Source organism: Mus caroli, chromosome 8 (assembly GCF_900094665.2).
Source record: "Mus caroli chromosome 8, CAROLI_EIJ_v1.1, whole genome shotgun sequence".
NCBI classification, from domain to species: Eukaryota; Metazoa; Chordata; class Mammalia; order Rodentia; family Muridae; genus Mus; species Mus caroli.
The window spans coordinates 31,164,644-31,186,970 of record NC_034577.1 but is presented as its reverse complement, the minus strand read 5'-3'; the positions used below and the strand labels follow the sequence as shown (position 1 = coordinate 31,186,970).

The following is a 22,327-nucleotide window of genomic DNA, read 5'->3' as shown; positions in this document are numbered from 1 at the left end:
AAGCTGGATTCAGTTCACAGCATCCAACTAGAAGCCACGACCAATGTAACTTCAGTCCAGGGGTCTTCTACCTCTGACCTCTATGGACACTAAATGTGCATCGTGCATATGCATACATGTATATAAAAAGACGTGTCCATTAAATGAAAAGAAATAAATAAAAGTCACACTGCTACCAAGTACAAAATAATTAAATCTCTCAAAAATTAGTGTTGAGTAGGAAACTTTGTTCATCAATGTTGGAATTGTTTGACTGATTTTTAGGTAATTAACTATGCAGAAATTTCATAACTATGTATTCAGCTAAGACAAAAAAACCATATTTCAAACTAATACTTACCATTTGTAGTAGCTTTGTACTCATTTTATCTTCTACAACCCCCCCAAAAGCAATCCAAATGTGAATCAATTTCCAAATGTGCATATAGTGTCATATCCATACACTGGACTCTGACTCAGCAAATAAATATTGACCATGTCATAATCGGGCTCAATATCAAAGACATTTTCCTGAGTTAAAGGCCTCAGGTCCAAAAGTGGACATAACATATAATTTTAGTTATAAGAAACTATATAAATATTGACACTGGTGTGACAGATCAGTGACTGCTGGGACTTGCTTGGGAGGGAAGGGAATAACTATAGACAGGCCAAGGAACTTTCTGGTATAAAGATGTTTTAGGATACAATTTTGGCAGTTATTAAAGGGCTCAATATGCTTATCAGAACATATCAGCTAGCACATTTAGAACTAGTGGATTTGTTTCTGTGTAAATTAGAAACTGTAAATTCTGACCGGAGCTGATCAAGAATAGAATTCACTACTTGACAGTTGCTACGACAGCACCACCACCATTGCTGTCTTCCCTATGCCTCTACAAAGCAAATCAGGGTCATTGTCATAAACTAGTAATAAACTTCATTTGTAACATGAATAGCAGGAGCACAGATTTTTTTTCTAGAGTCCTGGGAAAGTAAAACAAACTTATTCTGGTCTCTTTCTGTAATTGGTACCTGTCTTGGCTTTTAGAGCCATGTTTATTTATTGCTATTGAGACAAATCCCCAGAGAAATAATGGGAATGACTAAGACTTCATTAACTAACTGGTCAGGACTTCTTATCTTTTCTTCGCTACCTCGTTACTGAGATCAGAAATAACTGACAGCAGACAGAAGACCTAGCAAGCACTCTGATGGTAGCAGGAAACTGATTGACCTAAATGCCTGCTTTTAAGCAATACTCTAGAGAAGGACCTATCGAAACATCAAAAGCCCATAGACTATCCTAACATAGTTTGTAGTGAATGGTGCCTATCTGATTTACCAGTTTCAAAATTTGAACCACTGAATGGACTTTCTGCTTAATACCATATATCAATCACCTCTCCCTAATTATACCTGAATGAGTTCATTAAACCTGTTTTCTCATTGTTTCTAGGCAGATTCATTAAGCCTATATTTTTATTATGATCACAAAAACAATGCTTTATGAGAGAGAAAAAATTTACATCAAATTTTAATGTATGAATGGTTTAAAACCTGTTTTAAGCCACAGCAAGCCATAGGAACACTTTACTAAGGTACCAGAGAAATGTTTAGTGAAAATTATGAAAGTAACTGGTTGTTTGAATGAGAACGCTCCCTAGATGATCCAGTGACTGAACCTTGGCCTCTAACTGGAGATGCTTTTGAAGGTTTTGGAGGTGTGGCCTTGCTAGAGGAAGTATGTTACTCAGGGTGGGGCTTTGAGGCTTCAAAAGTCTCACGCCATTGCAATGATTGTTCTCTATGTCCTGCTTGGGGATCAAGATGTGAGCTCTCTTCTTACTGTTGCAGCTGCCATGCCTGCCTGTTGCTATGGTTGGCCTCCCTGGTGGACAATTATCCTTCTGAAACTATAAGCCCCAATAAACTCTTCCTTCTTTAAGTTGCTTGAACTTCAAGTTGCAGTGGTTTAATTTAGCAACACAAAAGTATTTAATACACTGACTGTGGTAAATTACAGCAAATCCTTTCTAGACATTGTTGAGTCTAGGCCATATAGTTGTTTCCATACTTCTAATACTCATATTGCTCAGCATCCTTTCTTGTCCACCATCATGATGATTGTAAGGACCTTATATTAGAACTGATACATCAAAGATTGTTGCATTCTCAATATCTATGTGATTGCTAGGAATCCAAAAACTCTTCTGGCAGTAGACCTGTAAACTCTATTAATGCCTATTGGTGGGTGCACTCAAGACTGTGACCTGAATCTACAGCTTGTCAAATATACCAGTGTCTTCATTTATAACAGTGTCTTCCTTCTCTTCAACAAGGCTTATCCTAGCTTTGGTCAGAGAAGAAAACCAAGTGTCCGAATCTGCGATACACCAAGTGTTTGTTCTCTTCACCACATACCTCCCATCTTAGACACAATGGTGAATTACACAGAAAATGCTCGGTGCTTCATCCTCAGGAACAAAAATACGGAAAGAAAGTAATTCACTTTCTTACCTACAGAAGCTTTGATGTTAACTCAAACATCCACCTTAATTTCAGCCACTGGCTAGGTACAGGGGACCCAGATAAAAGGGTGGGTTGAAATGAGAGGCTATTGATCTTGTTCTCAACTTCCTGGTGTGATCTGGGCTTTCACCAACATGCAAAAACAGATTATGAGGAGTTGCCATAATCTAATCAAAAACTGCTTATGACCAAATGTAATAGATGTTTGTGATATTATTTGGAATGACACTATTTCGCCAAGATTTAAAGATCAGAGCCTTATTAGTGAAATTCAAACAAATGTAAATCATTACTCAAAAATATAAGGTATATTCTTAAAGTGAGAGAGACTCATAAAATGGAGGAAAATGTTACAAGGTGTCTTATCTTTTATAGGCAAGTGAAAAGGGATGCAATCACATAACTGGGGCACATAGGAAAGGGCATTTTGTCAACCACTGCTTACTCCCATACACTAAGGCGATTATGAAGAGTAGGTGTCAATGGATATGAGGGAGATCTGTCTGTTCTCCATAGTGCCCAAATGTTTTTCAGTAAAATGCATAGTCTATACATTCGATTTACAGTGCTCCCCAAAGGCACTTCTCTGAAAGCTTTTGTCACCAGTCAGTGGCATTATTGTTAGTTGGTAGAAAGTTACGAAGGTGGGACAGGTGGTATGCAGCTAGATCTTTGGAGCCATGGCCTGGAAAGAATTATCTCTCTATGCCTTTGCTTCCTGGATGCTCCCAGATGAGCAACTGGCTCTGCTCTGTGCTCCCACCAGAGCACTCTGTGTGGTTTCAAGTTTAAAGCAACATGTTCAAGTAGTCATATAATAAATCTCTGAAGCCATGACTCGAAATAAAAATTGCCTCATCATAAGTCCACTTCTGAGTATGAAAATGAGATTATCTCATCCAGTCACTATGTTTCAATGCGATGAGGACAGAATTTGCTCTCATTCACCAATATGCCTCACCCATACACATGCAACCAGCATGCGCTCACCAGCCCTGCAAGCCAGAAAGTATGAGGTTGTTGGCATCCTTTTTACTCAAGTGCTATATCAGTGTTTGGCTGTGCCAATCACATGTTTCACATTTACATGAATGTTCATAAGCTTGGCGTTCTGCAGGTTCCTGAGACACATCCAGTAGCAAGGGTCCTTCTTCATCACAGGGGCTAAACAGCATCACTACTCAGGTGATTCGCACAGTGTTTCTGCTTTCTCACTCCAGCGTTTAACATAAGATCCATAACATGAAAGGGGTTGTGAGGGTTTAGGTGAAGTAATCCTGCATTTCTCATCTGATGGTGATGGTGTAATAGTATTTTGTTATTGTGTCATGTATTTGTGAGGTCTAAATAGAACAGATAGTTTAATATGCTTAACCCAGAATACAGTACACAATAGGCTCTGGAGTGTCACTTGGGTCTATCACCTCTTTTACTACACTTATTCCCACCATCATTGTCAGTAGACACCATTACCCTGTGCTCATTCTGTGTCGGTCTCTGTTTCAATCTCATACACAAGGTGAGCTTGCGCATTAAAACTTTGCACTATTCCTTTAGATTGGCTCACAGCTGATAAGAAAACTCCACTAGTTTTGATATGAAGAACGGTGTGGGATATTCGTCATTCAATTATAACAGCTTTCGTTTTTTTTGTCATGCCACAGAGGAAGACAAGATATTAATTAGTGAGATTCAGTGTTACCATTAATAGTCACTAAACTCATTAAGCCTTACAAATATCAAATGCATATTTGACATTTGTTGCAGCTTCTTATAGAAGCTATATCATAATTATATCATAGTTATGATATACATCATAACTACACAATACAGGTATAAATACAATCATAAAACACAATAGAATATGGTTAAAATCACAACTACAAACACAACCAAACACCTAGCCACAAAGCACAGCTACTAAATAGCTTTTAAAAATGTAAAAACAAAGCACAGCTACAAATATAAGTAAGAAAAAGGGGTTCTCAGACTGGCATAAGTCAGCAGTTAAATCACTTGCCACACAAACTGGAGGACCTTAGTTTGGTTCCTCAACACCCATGGAAATGAGTGGGCATCGATAATTCCAGTCTTATGGAAAGCAGAGGCAGGGGATTGCCTTATCGAGCAAGGTGGCTATGAAGAATCTATATTAGTGACCTATGGATTCAAGAGACTGCCCTGATGTTTAAAGTGGAAAGGCTGTTCTATAGAGAAAGAATATTGATACTAATTTTTGGTCTCCACATGCATCCTTTGTGCACCCCCTACACACACACACACACACACACACACACACACACATACACACACACACACACACAGGAAACACATATATGTATACCCATCACACACACAAACACATTGTGGTGGTTTGAATCAAAATGGCCCACAGGCCCATAGGGAGTGGCACTACTAGGAGATGTGTCCCTGTTGGAGGAAGTGTGTCACTGAGGTTGGTTGGGCTTTGAGGTTTCAGGAGCTCAAGCCAGACCCAGTATCTCTCTCTTCTTCCTGTCGATCCAGATGTAGAACCCTCAGAACCTCGTCCAGCATCATGTCTGGGGATGATGAACTAAACCTCTGAAACCATAACCCAGCCCCAACTAAATGTTTGCCTATAAAAGAGTTGCAGTGGTAATGATGTCTCTTCACAGCAATTAAAACCTTAAGACACACACGAAAAGAAAAAGAAATGTTTGTTGATCTGTTAATGGAAAGATATCATTTTTAACTTTCTTGAATCATTTCCTTAATCTAAAAATAAATGAGAGCTTCTCTAGCATGGGTTTCTGTTCATAGTTACTTAAAATTTGCTAAGAACTTTTTATGTTTTAATGTGTTTAAAATAGAAGCTCAAGGATGCAGACATATGCCATCTTATTAATTACATCACTCCCAGCTTTTACAGATCCTTCTTGCACATTGGCTTCTTTACAAGGAGGATGTTAATAATTTGGCGGGTTTTCCATAAAATTCCCTCATCTCCAACAATATGCAATAATGATGTGTTTTTCAAAAAAAAAATACGGAAATGTTGCAGAGGATTTCTTTTTAATGTTCTGAGGTAATGTTTGAAATGCAGATGGCATAATATTTTACAGTTGCAAAGGATTTAAAGGGAGTGCACTGAAGATCCTCTACAGGCGTGCTGTGTTTCATCAAAACTTACCAAAGGGACCAGGGCACTGCACACAGCTGGACCATGGTTTTGAAATCAAGAGTTTCATGATTGAGTAGAAAGATCCTGTGTCTGGAACAAGGTCACATGGACTCCACACTGACTGTGTGAAACAAGGCAAGATAGCAATTTCCCTGATGCTTGACATAGCAGGGAGATGTGCCAGTTAAACACCAAATATAAAGAAGTGTGTAAGTTGGATTTTGTAACATGATCCAAGAGTGGAGAGTCCTGTGAGGGAAATTCTGGATGCTTGTGAGAAAACTCCAGGAAAACAAGTCGAGAGTCTTGTGACGTCAGTTTCTTTCAACGTACAGAATTGTTCTTAGAATGTGTTTTCACGTTCCTCCCAGGTGTATCGGGTAGGGGTAAGATTACTTCAGATTATTCATTTATAACTGAATATCACTATTTGCTTAAGTGCTTCTATGGAAAAGCATGTTTTTGCGGTGTGTGGCATGTCCACATCCACACCTGTGGCTTGTCCTTTGATTATACACTTAACTCATATACTTCCTCTTAACCCTCAGAGCATAAACTGTCCGGTGTTCTGAGTAAAGTTGCCTATTGCATGAGGTCTTAGTGTGCCTCGTTTTTAGGCTTTGTTCTCCCAGTTTCCACCACATCTAAAGCAGTAAACCCTCTTCCATCAATAAGGTATACATCTTCACCCTCCATTCTGTAGTCTATCATCTTATGTTTATAATCTTATGATCTCATGTGGCCTTATTATTGCTATGGACAGGACCTATTTTCTCTCTCTAAAAAGGCACACACTTTTCATCTTTCCTCAATATAAATCAGACAGATTGCTCATTCATATATCACAGTCTATAGCTTTCTCTACATGAAATCATGCATGTAAAAGAAGGAAGAGACTGTTTACCAATCTCTTCCGTTCTTGTCATTGGTAGCAAAAATAAAGTCTATTTCTCCAGAGCTAAACTGTAAACTACCAGGTCTGGATCACACCTGCCACCTGGGAACTAGAGAGAGCATGGATACAGGGATGCAGTACTAGTCCAAAAATGTCTTGCTGACAGTGGTAAGATGCTGCACTACTATCAACAAGCAAGTGCAGGGTGGCACTAGAGCCAAAAAAGGATTTTCATAAAATGCTAACTAGTCAAAAGTCAGGCAGGGTCATAAATACCAGTTACCTTGGGGTTCTGTTGCTGTGGACAGGCATCATGATGAATGCGACTCTTATAAAGAAAAGCATTGAATTGGGCTGGCTTACAGTTTCAGGGGCTTTGTCTGTTATCATGGTGGCAAGTGTGCTGTCAGGGAGGCTGTCATGGGGCTAAAGTAGTAGCTGAGCACTTTGCATTCCGACTCTCAGGTAGAAGGCAGAAAGACAGATACATAGACATACAGAGAGAGGGGGTGAGACTGGGCCTAATGTGGGCTTTTGAAACCTCAAAGTACACCTCCAGTGACACACTCTCTCCAACAAGACCACACCTAGTGATCCTTTTCCAAAGTTCCACTCCTTAGTGGCTAAGTATTTAAATATATAGGCCAATAGGGGCCGTTCTCATTGAAACCACCACGCCAACAAATAACCTGCCTTTAAGAATTTGTAAAAGCACTTCAATCGTATCATTAAGTTTAATGCAATGATTTGTAGTGGTTGTATCATGATGTATACCTAAACTCCTTTGTCAATGCATTAAACTTTATTTTTCTGTTATTGATGTGTTATATGCTTGCTACGGAAAATTTAGAAACTACATAGCACTTTATCACCAGGATTTCTACTAAAGATAATTATTGCCGTTGTGTGTTTTTCCAGTGTTTCTAGAAATTATTAAATCTCTCTCTGTCTCTCTGTCTCTCTGTCTCTCTCTTTCATTCTCTCTCTCTCTCTCTCTCTCTCTGAATGTGTTTGTTTGTCTGTGTGTCTGTGTGTATGAACAGGTACATACCAGCATACTCATACCTCAGATATCAGTCCTTGCCTTCAGCCATTTTTGCTTTTGGACCCTTTTGTTTTTTCTTGCCCAAGCAAGTTAGTAGTCTAATATAAGCATTATTAATGGCACTTGGCATTTCAACTACTACTACTGAATATTCCATGTTTACCTAACAATTATTCTGTAAATTATTTCTAAATTTTCCATGAGGTTCAGCCCATTTCAGAAAGAATTTTACATGTGGTTCATAAATAACCAGCCATTAAAGTAGTTTCTTCTATTCCCTTTCATGCCTTATGGTTTATATTGGAAGACTTTACATGGTAGTAAAGAAGAATTTGGGGGAGAAAATGAGCAAAGTCACTGAGAAATGTCAGGACCCAGGGGGGACAAGGAAAACTACAGAGTCAAATAACCTGGGCTCATAGGAGCTCACAGAGACTGAACCACCAACCAGGAGCCTGCTTAGGACTGACCTGAGCCCTCTATACATTGCTTATAGTTATGTAGAATTGTTTTCTTGTAGAACTAACAGTAGAAGCAGGGTCTGTCTCTGACTTTGTTGCCTTCTTTGGAACCCTTTCCTCCTACTGGGACTTCTCATCTGGCCTTTATGGAAGAGGCACCTAGTTTTACTACAAGTTGATAGGCCATGGCTGGTTATTATCTATGGGATGACTGCCCTTTTCTGAAGGGAAATGGATGAGGAAGGAACTGGATGGAAAGGAGGAAGGGGAAATTTCAGTTGGGATGTAAAAAGAGTATACACTAACCCATGAAGGACAGGAGCCTGATGCGAATGGTCCACAGTACCCTCCCCGAACAAACACTGACAAGTTAGTTGAGCAGTCCAGCCTCTGCTCCCTTGTCCATTCAAGACACACAGAGTAGATTCTCCCCACTGGGGCGGCTGACACGTTTAAGCTGTCATTGTTTATAGCCCTCAGAGATGTGCTCAATGAACATCTGAAGATGAGAAATTACAGACACATGAGGACTCAATGTTGGCTTTGTCATTCTAGGAGAACTTGAAACGAATGCCACTATAGAAGGAAGAAAGCAGATGAAGAGGAGTATTAGATATAAGCCATCCTTAAGGTCACTTCCCTGACATCATCAGCTTTTGCCACTCTTTTTTATTCTCCTCCTACCCTATAAGCAAGGTAGCTCAGCGCCTATGACCTTGGAGAGAGGCACTAGTTGGGAAAAACCTTCTACAGATTATAAAGAACCCTTTTCCATTTCTAATTACACCAATGAATTCAAATACAGCTTAAGGAGGCTCAAGAAAAATGTCATCTGCAAAGGTTGAGCTTCTGTCCTGAGACCAGGAATTTTACTAAGTCTTGAGGGAGGGAGCTTCACCACTCACCAGCTGAATGAACGACAGGACCAGGAGCTTATGATCCATTTACAGGATCTACTCTAAAAGCTGGAAGAAATAAGTGCTGGTTGTGTGCCTTGTGTAATCCCAGAGATGCCTTTAAGTGTGCAGAATGCTTTGAGTTATATGAACTGGAGAGCCCTGAACAGAACATGGTACCCGCTTTCCTCCCCTGCCTCACTAACGTTAGAATGAAGGATAGAATTTCAGCCCTAACTCAATTGACCATACTCTGGGTATTTAGTAGTAACCAAGCATATACAGTTACGCCACCATTATTTTTGCTATCATTCTTATTCCTTCTTTTTGCTAGTACTGAGAGGCACTGCACTCCTGGCACCACACTTTAATTGCAACTTGCTATAAAGTGCTATACTTGTTTGCTCTGGCTGCTACAAAAAAAAATGCAGAGCTGCAGCTTGGGTGGCGTTCATGATAAGACATTAGATTTTAGAAATGTGGAGGCTAGAAATTTCAGGATCGAACTGCTAGACTATTTGTGAGATGGTAAAGAATCTATCCACCTAGTCACTGTTGTTATATAGCAGAGGAGAGTCTTGGGTGGCGGTGGTGGGATGTGGGGGGGTCTCTTCCTTTGCTCAAGTCACAAGCACAGTCTAGGGGCCCCCGCCTTCCCATCTTCCTTTTAGCCTAGTTACCTCTTATGGGCACCAACTTAAAACTGTATCACATGGTAGAGCTACAGTTTCCACAGATGAATTTTGGAGGGAATGCAATTCATTCCATAGCAAATGCCAAAATATTTTATATAAAGCTTTTTAATATCAAGTTAGCTACATTTTGAGACCTCAATATTAAATGTTCTCATAGTTTGGATCTATAGCTAGATTTTGTTTGTATTTTAAAGTAATCATGATAGAACACACTCTTCCTTTTTTATTAAAATATGACTATTAATGCAAAACTAAGGCAACATGTCATCTGATTTACTGCATTCTGGTTCGAGTGTTGAAAGAAGTCTTCAGACAATCTGCCAGGTTCTGTTAGGTCACACCCAGAGCTTCATGGCTTAAGACAAATGCAAGCTGAAGTTTTGACTCATAGGCATGTGGTCTGGCACAACTCTATTCTACGTGTATCTGGAAAGACCCACCCACATAAGCTCTTACACATATGCACACACATATACAGAAACAGAGCCAAGAATCACAGAAGCGTCTTCAGAGAATGAAGTAAAAAACCAGAAATGGAATTTCTTCTGCTACAAATCCCCCCCCCCCATCCTCTACCCCCCTGTCCCTTAGAGAAGCGACTTGGTATTTCCTTTGTGGTTTGCATTTCAAGAATGTCTTCAATTCAGCAGTAAATTTCTTTCTGCATTATCTCATAACTCTATTGCCTCTTAAAAGCGGGTGTATTAATAGATGTTCTCTGGACACTAGAAGTTTGGTAGGCAAATACCATAGATGACTGGGAGACGTGACATGGGAAAAGGAAAGGCATAGACCGGTCAGCTGCAATAAAGCTGTACAATATCTCCACCGTTACTTTTCCTTTGATCCCTTGGGTGCAATGAGGATTTGCTTGTCTTACAAACCCCAGCACATGATCACAGCTGCTCAGCTTATGTATGGACAGATAAGCTCCGTGTTCCAGCTACCCTACCCTCCTCCTCTATAGCTCACACCAATCAAAACTACTGCTCTTCCCAACCTAAACACAGAGAAGGACCTAATAAATCTGATGCTGCAGTGTTATTTACTGACAGTTTCCCTTCCCCATTGACTCTCTGCTCTTAACTATGCCACACTCAGAATACAAGGACGAGAGGAAGGATTTGAACTTGCCATGAGAGTGATGTGATCCCAATTCATACACATGATTAATAACAAGTATTTACCATAGGGTAAAAGCTATATCTATTCCGTAGGTTTCTGGGGATCAGGACGCTGATCAGGTGAGGTCAGGCATTTCTTTCTCTTCTTGAATTGCTTTCTTCTACTGGCCAACGCTCCCATTTGCACAAAATAATCTCTCTTAATCCAAGAGCTCAGACTTCAATTCAGAATGCACCTGTGGCAATCCTCCCTTGCAGTATTCCGGTATGTAGGTTGTGTTTGATTACAGATTGAAATAACGTGAGAGAAGTAGACAAAGGCATTGGCTAAGTATGTCTTGAATCATCTGAGAAGGCGTTTGCAGCAAAGCAGATGTTCGGGTTATGACTTATGACAACAAGGATTTAAGAAGAAATCTTAAACTGATCTTTACCTAAAATGGAAAGTAAAGGAATTTCAAATGCCACGAATGTCTAAATATTTATAAAGGAACCAGGTTATAAGGCAGCTGTAACAACTATCTTTAGAAGCCCACACAACACTACATCTTGCTCAGAAGTGTTCGAAAATATTTGCAGTTTAGTTGACCATTTTTTTTTCTAACCAGAACTTGGATACCATAGCTTGAAAAGAATACGTCTACATAACCCACTCTGTTTTAAGACAATTTTTCCTTCTAATTCTCTTAACTCTATTTGATGATGTAGCCTGCACATGCGTTGGTTTTATTCTTGCTCTTGTTGAACTGTACCAATCTCTTCGTTGGCCTCCCATCAAGAAGAGAAGGCTTTCGACACCCATGCTAAGGTGATTTCTGAACACATATGCCAGGAATAAATAAATCTTTGGGGAATTTCAGTGTTTCCAGAATGATTTCACTACTACATGGCTCATGACAATCAAAGAACTTATCACCCAGATATTCTGTCTCCAAGGTCACTGGGCTTACTGTTCAAGATGCCTGGGATTGGTTTTGTCTTAAAGTCAGATATCTGTGTCTGTGGTAGCTTGCTGCTTTATGCCCTGCACCCCCGCCCCCTGCCAGACCTTACTTGTCTTTGGGGCTTGGGGATGAGGTGGTACAGAAGCAGGAGGCTCAGACTTGAGGCATCTTCAGAACCCTGTAGCAAGCTCCTGAGACAGTTCATCCATTCATCTTTGGGAAACGCCCTTTATACCCTCCACCCAAGTCCCATTGGTCAGGAGCAAGCTTCAAATGGAGAAACCCAGACCCACAACACAAATGCAACATTTTCCCCCCACAGGTGGAGGCTGGATTTTGATTTTTTTTAGATAAGTGTGTACTTACATTCGAATACCTATAAAAATTGGTAATGAGCCATAGGGGATATCAGGAATTGGGGTAGAATTCAGGTGATATGAATGGGGAAAGGGGTAGGATAAAACATGAATGATTAACTGTGCTGTGTCTGGGAAGACAGGATATGGGAGGAAGTACGGGGAAGGAATAAGCCATTTGAAGCATTTCCAGGTCCATCCATTTACCTGTAAATTTCATAATGCATAAATTTCATAATTGCAGTATATGTATAAAATATTTTCATTATTCATTCATCAGTTGATGGACACCTAGGCTGTTTCTACTCCCTGGATATTAATGCAGCAGCAAGGAATATTTATAAACAAGCATTTCTGGAGCAGAACATAGAGTCCTGAGGGATTATGCCTGGGAGAGGTATAGCTGAATAATATGTTAGACCTTGTCTTAGCTTTTTGAGAACCTTACACATCGATTTTCTTAGCTATGTCACCCATTTCATTCCTACGAACAGTGAATAAGTGCTTCCCTTCTCCATGTCTGTGCCAGCATTTGTTGCAATTCCTTGTTGGTGCTTACTTGTATCATACTGAGAGGGATAAGACTACACACACACACACACACACACACACACACACACACACCCCTATACATTCTAACAAAAAGATCCTCTAGCTGTCTAACCTGCTTATCAATGTAGCAGGATATAAACTTTTCACAAAAGAAAGTCACTTACTTTCCTATATAGAATTAACAAATATACCCAGAAAGAAAAGAAAAAACAATCCCATTTGGAGCAGCTTCAGAAACAGAAAGACACTAAAGAAAGGAATTGAAAAGGATATCAGGGAATGGAAAGACCACTAACAATTGGTAGGATTAATATTGTGAAAATTGCCAGACCAAACGCCATCTACAGATTTAACATATTTCCTATTAAATTCACAGAAATAAAAAAAATCTAAATATTCATATGGAAACACTAAAGACACAGGATAACAAAAACAATTCTGAACAATAAAAGCTCTGCTGGAGGTCTCATCATCCCTAGCTCCAAGTTATCCTCTCAGAGGTATAGTGATAAAAACACAGTGATGCCAACATAAAAACAGAGTCATTCATCGATGCAACAGAATTTAGAGCCCACGTGGCCCATGCTCCTCTAGCTACCTGATTTTTGACAAAGAGGACAAAGATACATATCAGAAAAAAGATACCATTTTCGTCAGAAAGTGCAGGCCAAACTGGATGGCTCCATGTAGAAGAGTGAAACTTGATCATTATCTGTCACTTTGCGCAAAATTCAACTCCAAATGGATAAAAGATCTCAACATAGAACCCGAGAGCCTAACCTGGTAGAGAGGAAACTAGGAAATAAATGCTTTAATTTAGAAAGGATTTTCTGAACAGCACAGTCATTAAGAACAAAAATTAACCTCTGGAAACTGAAACACTTCATCCAGCAAAGCACGCTACCAATACGAAGACTATACAATAAAAAAAAAATCTTTATCAGTTGTATATCAGTTCGAGGGTGAATATCTAAAATACACAAAGGACTCAATAAACATCCAACATTGAGAGAAGAACCCAATTAAATATTAGGGAACAGAATGAAGAAAAAAGTTCTCAAACAATGAAATGTAAATGACTGAGAAATATCATTGTAAACACCCAACATCATTAGACATGAGGTATGTGCAAGATAAAACGATATTCATTGTTGTACAATGTAGTCATTATCCATAAAACAAGACTTGCTAAATTTTAGAAAATTCACGAGGATCTGATCCTCGTCAGTCACAACAGAACTAAATTAGAAAGAAATAAAAGATAATAAGGAAGCAGCAGGCCAATATCCAATCCAAACACAAATGGAAGAACCAACAAATCAGAGGAAGTTAAGTTCAATAAGTTCAATAATACATAAAGGGCATATAACAAAAAAAAAAAAGCAGAAGTGAATAAAATGGTTCTGAACTCAAAAAAAAATCAAATTTTAAAAAGACAAACAAAAATACCCCACAACTCTATAAAAGTTTGGAACTAAATTCTTTACATTATTCCATTCAAATTTTAGTAAAAGGTTACCATATTGAATTAGAAGGACAAGATTTGCTTAACATTTAAAAGTCAATCCATGGAATTCACTATATAAATGCGGTAAAATAGGAGGAGGAAGCAGTTCATGAAGCCAGACACAAAGAAAGCATAAAAACAAATAAACAAACAAAGCTGTACCAGGCATAGTGACTCATACCACCAATTCCTAGTGCTTGCATAAGTATCAGTCAAGTGGTGGCAGGTGGGGTGGGGAGAGAATCCCCAATTTGGCTGACTTGGCCCAGGCAGACTGTACCAATCAAAGCAGCCATGAGGCCACTGAGACAAAAGAGACTAAAAAGGGACAGAGTGGAAGAAAATGATGAAAATCCAATGCCCTGTCTGATTCTAATTCTCAGCCAACACACATAAGGACATAGATTCTCTGCTTGCACCAGACATTCACCTCTTATGGGAAGCTGTTTGAGCGCGGTGCTGTTTTGAAATCACCTTCCTGTAGCTGTGACAACCGAAATGCCTCAAGACATTGCCAGACATTCCCCAGAGGGAAAAAAAATTACCTTTGGCTGACAATTGTCCTTAATTTAAAAATGAACTTAACTGAATTTCTTTAGCCAAATAGAAGGCATGTAGTAAATAATAATTCGAAAAACTTGCAGTTGAACACTAGTATGGCAAAAGAATAATGGTCTTCTTCTGTTAAATTCAAAACAAAGCAAGTGTGCCTGTTTCCGTGATGCTGTTCGACATTGTAAGAACAGATGCTCTACTGTGCCGTGAGGCTCCAACGAAAGTAGCTGATGAAAAATACCCGTAGTCACGTACAACATACTGACGAACCTGGAGTAGTTTATGAATGATTGAAAGGGTGCTGGTGCTGGTTAGTATTGAGTACTGAGGTTAATATTTTATAGAACGCTAATCAATAATCAAAACTGAATTGCATTTCTATGCAGCATCTGCGAACAACTCGAAATGCGAATTTTCAAATATGACTTACACTCACACCAAAAGTATAATGTACTAGAGAAAATTCGATAAAAGGATGTTTTACATGAACACCATAAAGTATTGTGAGAAATAAAACCTAAATTGAAATAAGAGACACACTATGCTCACAGAACGTAAGATTCAAAATCATGGATGTCAAACAGCTTCTACTCTAAATGACAATTTAAACAACATTTCAACAGGCTATTTTTGATAGATAAGCTGATTTTTAAAATTTCCACACTGATGCAGTGGCCTAAGATTACTCAAAACAATGTTGAAGAGAACTCAAAGCTGCAGCACTTGCAATATTGGATTTGAACCTAGGTGTAAAGCTGCAGTAATTGAGACAGCTTGGCATTCCATGCAAGGTGGACAAATAGATCAACAAGAGAGAAGAAAAGGTCGAGAAACACAATGTTATAAATTTGGTAACTTCACCGTTGTCAATGTTACAAAGACAATTCCATGGACAGGGCTGCCAGGAATAGTTCAGAAAAATTCAAGACCCACATATTTCAGAAAATGACTTTGTTCCATCATCTCATATAGAAATAAACTCTAAATTTTTCATGAAACCTAAGCATAAAACTAAAAACTATAGGATTTCTAGCACAACATGCACAAGGAATCATTTTTACCTTAATTAAGCAGATTTCTTTGCTGTGGCAGCAGAAGACATCAGTAATTAAATAAGTAAACAAGGAAACAAAGAACATGTGCATCATTTAAATTATTGAAAAGCCAGGCTAAAGACTGAAGAAGAATGGGGTAGAGAGTGTATGAGGGAGTCAGGACACCTACGCTGGGACAATATCTGCCAGTCATCAATCCGTCATAGTCCTTGCATGGAGGATATTCACAGGTTCCTTACTAGGCATTTAGGAAAGCAACCATCCAAATGTGAGAAATAGACAAAGTTTGAATGGATACTTTCATCAAAGAGTCTAGCTATCCGGGATTACTTATACCAGTCCCCAAACCTAAACACTTTATAAGGTCTGGCCTCCTTGATTTTGAAAACTCCTAATTAGTGAGACTCAGAGGAAGCCTTGCACAGGCTTAAGGGGCTATGATAAAATAATCAAATAAGTAAGTAGATAAATAAATAAATAAATAAATGCCAGAAAAAGCAATTGAAAAGAGGAACGGTTTGTCTTAGCTCACATTTCAAGATAGCAAACTACCTCATTATGACAGGGAAGTCAGGGCAGAAGGAAGGTGAAGCAGCTGGCCCCATTGCATCTGTAGTCGACAAACAGAGAGCCACGGGCTCAGGCTCCCAGATGCTCAGCCTCCTTCCTCCTTATCAGATCCAGAATTGCCTGCCCGGGGATGTTCTACCCTCAACGGAGACAGGATGGCTTTTCCCCCATCAATTATCATAATCATGATAGTGCCTCAGGCTTGCCCAGAGGTCCAAGTCATAGGTGATTGTGGGACCTGTCAAGTTAATAGCACTGATGTTTCATTCTTGGGAACTTGCAAAGTCACTGCTGTTTACTGGAGAACCAGATGTAGTCCTGATAGTCTGTTTTCAAGTTCTAGTGGCCTCTGTGTCCTGTCTTACAACTAATCTAGTATAGAGAACAGAACAAGTACTTAGGAGAGTAAAACATTTAGATTTGTAAACAGAAAGGGGACAGGTATTTTGAATCTCTTTTATAAGCCCGAGACAGTGCTGGGGCCTTAGGAAATTACCTCATTGTCTTTACACACATTTGCAAAAGTCTTCATGAAAACCTAGGTCCTGGATTTGTTTAGTGTCTGGCTACTAAGGATGAAAAATAAATGGGATTAAATATTTGCCAATGACTGCTTCTGATATAGATGTCGGTGTCAGAAGAGTGGAGAGAACTAAGGCAATCCACTGATGTAGCTGAGCAGTGTTGGAAGTGTTCTCAACGTGCAGAGAAACAGAGCGAGCATCCTTGGTGATGGCATCGCTGGGATGATGGAATTCCTAAGGAAGTTGACCAAGAAGCACTAATAGAGTGCTCTTGAGACACTGAAAAGCCAACACCTAGTATCATGGGAGTAGAGGCAGAGATAGATGAAGACAGAGGGGCACACAGGAAAGCTCTTCTAGCCATTCTCATTTGTCTCTGCTCCAGGATTTTCCTTAAAGAAACAAATACATACACATAAATACATGCACAGATAAATAAACATCCTGTTCTCCAATTTGTGAGTTGTGCGGAATCCAGCTATTTTTAAAGGAAGAGCTGAAACACAGAACATTTGAGAGCCCTTCTAGTTTCACACACTGATTAGTGGCCGTCAAGGGAGATAGTTAATGCAGATAAACTAAAGCACGAAACATAGAAGAACTGGGCTACAGTGTAGACTTGGCCACTTTCCACCACTTGGCTGGGAGAAAACTATTTCCTAGTACTTTATCTGTAAAATAAAAGTACAAGGAATGCTGGGAAAAGCAGTGACAACGCAAGGATTTGAATACGAGGATAAATAGACTTTAAATAATGAATGAACGATGGGCTGGGCTTGCAGCTCATGGGTAGAGCCCTTGCCTACTGTAAGGTCCTAGGTGCAACACTTAGGACCAGAAAAATCAGTGGCACCAAGAAAGGAATGTATGAATGGACTTTAAAATTTTAATTTAGATTTAAATAATCTAAATAATCATATTTTTAACTTGTATGATTTTCCATCTCCAATTTTAAGCCTTTCTGTCAACATATTATATTTGAGAATAAATCCATGGGGTGGGTTCATTATTCCCATTTTGGTTCTATTTTGTGTATGTGCCTTTGTGAGGTGTGTGTGTGTGTGTGTGTATGTGTGTGTGTTTATGTGCATATATGTTCTAGGACAACCTTTGTGTCATTGCTCTGGTGCCATTTTTCTTTATTTAATCAAACCTTCTCGGGACTCGAACTCATTAAGTAGGGCTAGCCAGTGAGCTCCCAGAATTCAGCTGTGTCTGCCTCACCTGTGCTGATATTACAGGCATGCATTGCCATACTCAACTATTTTTAGGTGGGTTCTGGATTTTGCACTCATAACCTTGAATCACTCAGTGTGGTAAGCACTTTAGTGACTGGGATATCTCTGCAAAAAAAAAAAAATTTTTTTTATTATTGGCATGGTCTTTCTATGAAGATTAAGCTAACCTGTACTCCTGTCTCCCAAGAGCTGGGGTTCTAGACCTTTGTCACCATGGCAAGCCCTGCTAGTATGTTTATGTTAGAATACATCTCATGTTTCAGTTTGTGCATGACTTAAACCTGTTTTTCCTATTTGACTTTTGTCTAAATTGTGTTTTCTGAGCTATGTCAGTTGTCCTGTGAAAAAAGATGCAGTAGCTCTAACATCATACTTGGTCAAGTTATCACCTACACGGTGTTGTCAGGGAAAAGTAAAAGATGGCCATTAGGATACTGGAAGACCTGCATGCATCTGTAGAAATTAAGACCACCTGAGAATATATATAAACAATGAAAAACCACTTAGAGTTCAGATAAGAGGACAGCTGTTGAGACATGCACGCTTAATTTCTCCTGCATCTCATTATGTGGTTTTATACTTATTTCTTACTTGGATATTGGAATTATTCTTAAACTTTATATTATTGACAAGCTAAAATTGTACAGCCCTCACACAGAGTCAATAGATTCATAGAATTACTAGTCACTTTTTAAAGGACTAGTTAAGTCACCAAGGCTATAGAATGAACTCTTTTAATGTAACTAAAATGAAAGGGAAAGATTACTGAGTAGTTTCAACCAAATAAGATAAATGGACAGATGTTGTTTCCTGTTTCTCTGGTGTAAACAAGGAAGCTATCCCACTGGCCTGGCCACAAACCTACATGTCCCAAGGCCACTGTCCGTCTTACCCTTGCACTTTCCCTGAGGGAGAACTCTGGGTCATAAAAGAGACTCAGTATGAATTCTTTCCAGAAATGATTTGAGCTCTGCATTTGTGACATCTTATTATAAGACAAGCTAACATCTATTATTAATTGATGCACTAATTAAAGCCATATTCGCAGTTTCCATTAGCTTATTCCCTAAATTCTCCAGAGTTGGCTGTCTGGTTTTAATCAAAACCAAATGGTAGTCCTAGCTCCCAGGCCGAAGCAGCTAGGAGGAAGTCACGCAGTGGAGGCACAAAAGCAGAAAAGATAAACAGATGAGAGTTCACAAGCTGTCTGGGGAAGGAGGCATACACTCTGCTAGCCACTTTAGAGATGTGATTGAGAGACTCGGCCATGATGGAGGAAGCATCGCAAGTGTTTTATGTCAGCAGGACTTCTAACTTGATCAAGATGGAGTCTGCCTTCTCCAGCCTTTCCAGCCTTTGCAGCCGTGGTTGTCTGTAACTGGAGGATCTCTTACTGGAGGTAAGGAGGCTTCACGTGCTGTAACACAAACCACTGTGTTCTGTTCAGAATTCTGGGGATGAGAGAGAGAGAAGAAAATGCTCTGCTTCCTGGATTCTCGGAATTTTACTTACAGATTTTTCCTTCCCAAGTCCAGGATTTAAAATTTGAAGTTATTTTTTAAGGTTCTAAACTTTAGAAGAATTACGGTATTAAAAGGCTCAGACTTCATCTGTCTTAGAAAACTTTTGAAATGAGAGTTAGGAGAAGTGTTCTCCATTTAACACAGTAGAAAGGCTCTGTGCGGAGGGGAGAGCTGCACTCTCTTCCTTCCTTGTTTTCCACGAGCCCCTGTGGGATAGGAAGGACTCTAGGACTTTCTGACGCTAGCTAATCATCTCAAGAGCATTGACAAACTCACTTCGGTTCTGTGTAAAATCAGAGCTTCAACGCCCAGGCGGCTCTGCTCAGCCCCTCCCCTCCGGCTTCGTGCAGGCTTTCTCACATGCAAACTTCTCGGAGGCAGGAAATACTTTGCAGGCAATCTGGGCCTGCTGGTGGAGGCCCCTCTCTCGCAAAACATCAGTCTGCATTTAGAGGACAGAAGTCACTAGGAACGCCTTGACAGGATCCGGCGTTAGCTGAGGCTCCCTCCAGCTGCAGAGGGTTTTTTTTTTTTTTTTTTTTTTTTTTTTTTTTTTTTTTTTTTTTTTTTTTGTTAGAATCACACACTGCGTTAAGGAGAACTGCTCAGAATAGAGCCGTGACCTCAGCCAGCAATGTGAACTTAGATTTTTTGGAGACGCTAACTAACCGCTAACCGGGGCAGACTCCTCTCCTAGCCTGGCTGGAATAGCATCATGCTTTGGCGTAACAGCAACTCCTGATCCAGGTAAGAGGCTGCTGCTGCGACTGTCATGTAGGAGACAGAGCTGGAAAACCTTGCCATCTTCAGCCAGCTGTTGACTGCTTTCAGAGCTGAGCCCTGAAAAGCAGAAGGGGAAACTGTGTAGACAGTAGACAGCGGGGAGTCAAAATCTTTTGAGCAAAAATGTCATTTCTAAAATATGTTCCACGTAGCTCGAGTCTCTTTCCCCATGCAGAAATGTTTTGTTCGGATTTCTTTTTATTCTTAACTTACTGACCAATCCATCTATAACGCGCCGCTGCTGATAGGTGTAGCATATCTTGAGGCCAATGCATCTTCTCATATTGAACTGTGAAACTTTAGGAACTCCATCCACCTCTCTGTTTTCCCAACAAAAAGAAGACATAACATTATAACATTTTTTCTTAGTAATGTGCTTTCAAACAATAATCAGTGTCTTACTGAAAACTCTGAAAATCAAATTCTTTAGTATTTCCAACTAGTTTCAGTCACATACCCTATTACTAACACACAGCATAAATTGTTATTTTAAGAGAAGTAATGACATACAAGTTTACAAGTTATTTCTGTCTCTGCACATTTAATTTCAGTTTGGGCACTTAAGTGTCGGAATTGGGTTTTGTTTACATTGAACTTGGATTCGCCGCTCAGATCTCATGTTGTATGAACGCTCCGTATTACTGCAGCAAAACTGTACAATCACATCAGGCAAGGGAAAATGTAGCTGATCGTTCATTCGTATTTTCTGTCATCGTGAAATCAAATAGTCACCATGCTTCAACCTTCTAAATTGTCTTAATGGTTAAATGTATGGTCCCGGAGTAAATAAATGTAGCAATGGCTGATATAACCCAGAGTTACAATAACAAAGATGATGTTATATTTAGAAGGAAAGTATTTTTGGAAAATTATATGGAATAGTATGCAAAGATATTATGCCTATCTCCAAATCTATGAACCAAACACAAAATGCAATAAGTAAAGGATGGGTAACAGGTTTGCCAGTAAGAAACCAATAAGGATGTTAATCACAAACTTCTATAAAGGACAAGATGACCATTTGGTGTGTTAGCTAATAGAATTTTTAATTTCTAGCCTAGAGTGATTTATATTGATGCTTTGATATTGTTGCTAACAATTTAAACTTTGTTAAGCTTTAAAAATGAGGAAAACCAGATTTTAATATGTAGGAAGTGAAATTCTGTGGCTTTAGGAGAGCAGACCTGTGGCACAGCAATTGCCTACTATGTGCAAGGCCCTGGGTCCGAAATATTTTACAAAAACAACCAAGTAGAATTTTCTTTTCAGGGAAAGAAAGAGCATTAAATATCACTCTCTGGTGTTGTCAGGGATCATCAATGAGGAAGCTAAAGAATAACATTCAAAAGTGTCCTGTCCAAGGTCACACAGCTGGCTAGGACACGAGATGACAAGGGAACCATAGTCCCCTGCCTCATGTGCTATGGTTTTTATACCACAGACCTTACTCTCAAACAATAACCATGCACAACAAAGTATCATCGTGTCCACCTAACAGGAGGCTAACTTTCAAAAAGGAAATTAGAATTCTCCTTCTCTGAAAAGAAAATCAACCTTGCTGATTAACACCATTTTCTCAATGGCTAAGATTTCTTAAAAGGATTCATCAGGCTTTCATCTCAGACTTTATTTATTTATTTATTTATTTATTTGAGACAGGGTTTCTCTGTATAGCCCTGGCTGTCCTGGAACTCACTTTGTAGACCAGGCTGGCCTCGAACTCAGAAATCCGCCTGCCTCTGCCTCCCGAGTGCTGGGATTAAAGGCGTGCGCCACCACGCCCGGCCATCTCAGACTTTAAAGTAGTTGTTTTTTTCTTTTTGTTAATGACTATTTTGTTAAGTCTTATTCTCATGTCAAGCCAGCCAACCTATATGCTATAATGACTCATTTAAATAACTCATTTAAAACCAGCGTGTCTTTCAAGAAA

The 22,327-nt window shown here is 39.4% G+C and overlaps 1 protein-coding gene across 2 annotated transcripts in view; it reads left to right on the top strand.

Moving 5' to 3' along the window:
- Positions 1-19,267: 19,267 nt before the first annotated feature.
- Positions 19,268-22,327, top strand: part of Dlc1 (DLC1 Rho GTPase activating protein) — a 398,567-nt gene continuing 395,507 nt past the window's right edge. Inside the window, exon 1 of one of the 2 annotated variants that reach the window (XM_029480999.1) lies at positions 19,268-19,490. The gene's annotated coding sequence lies outside the window, so the exon portion shown is untranslated. Of the gene's footprint in view, positions 19,491-20,206; positions 20,362-22,327 lie in introns of those variants that run through there. The other variant, XM_021169372.2, reaches the window with a different exon arrangement.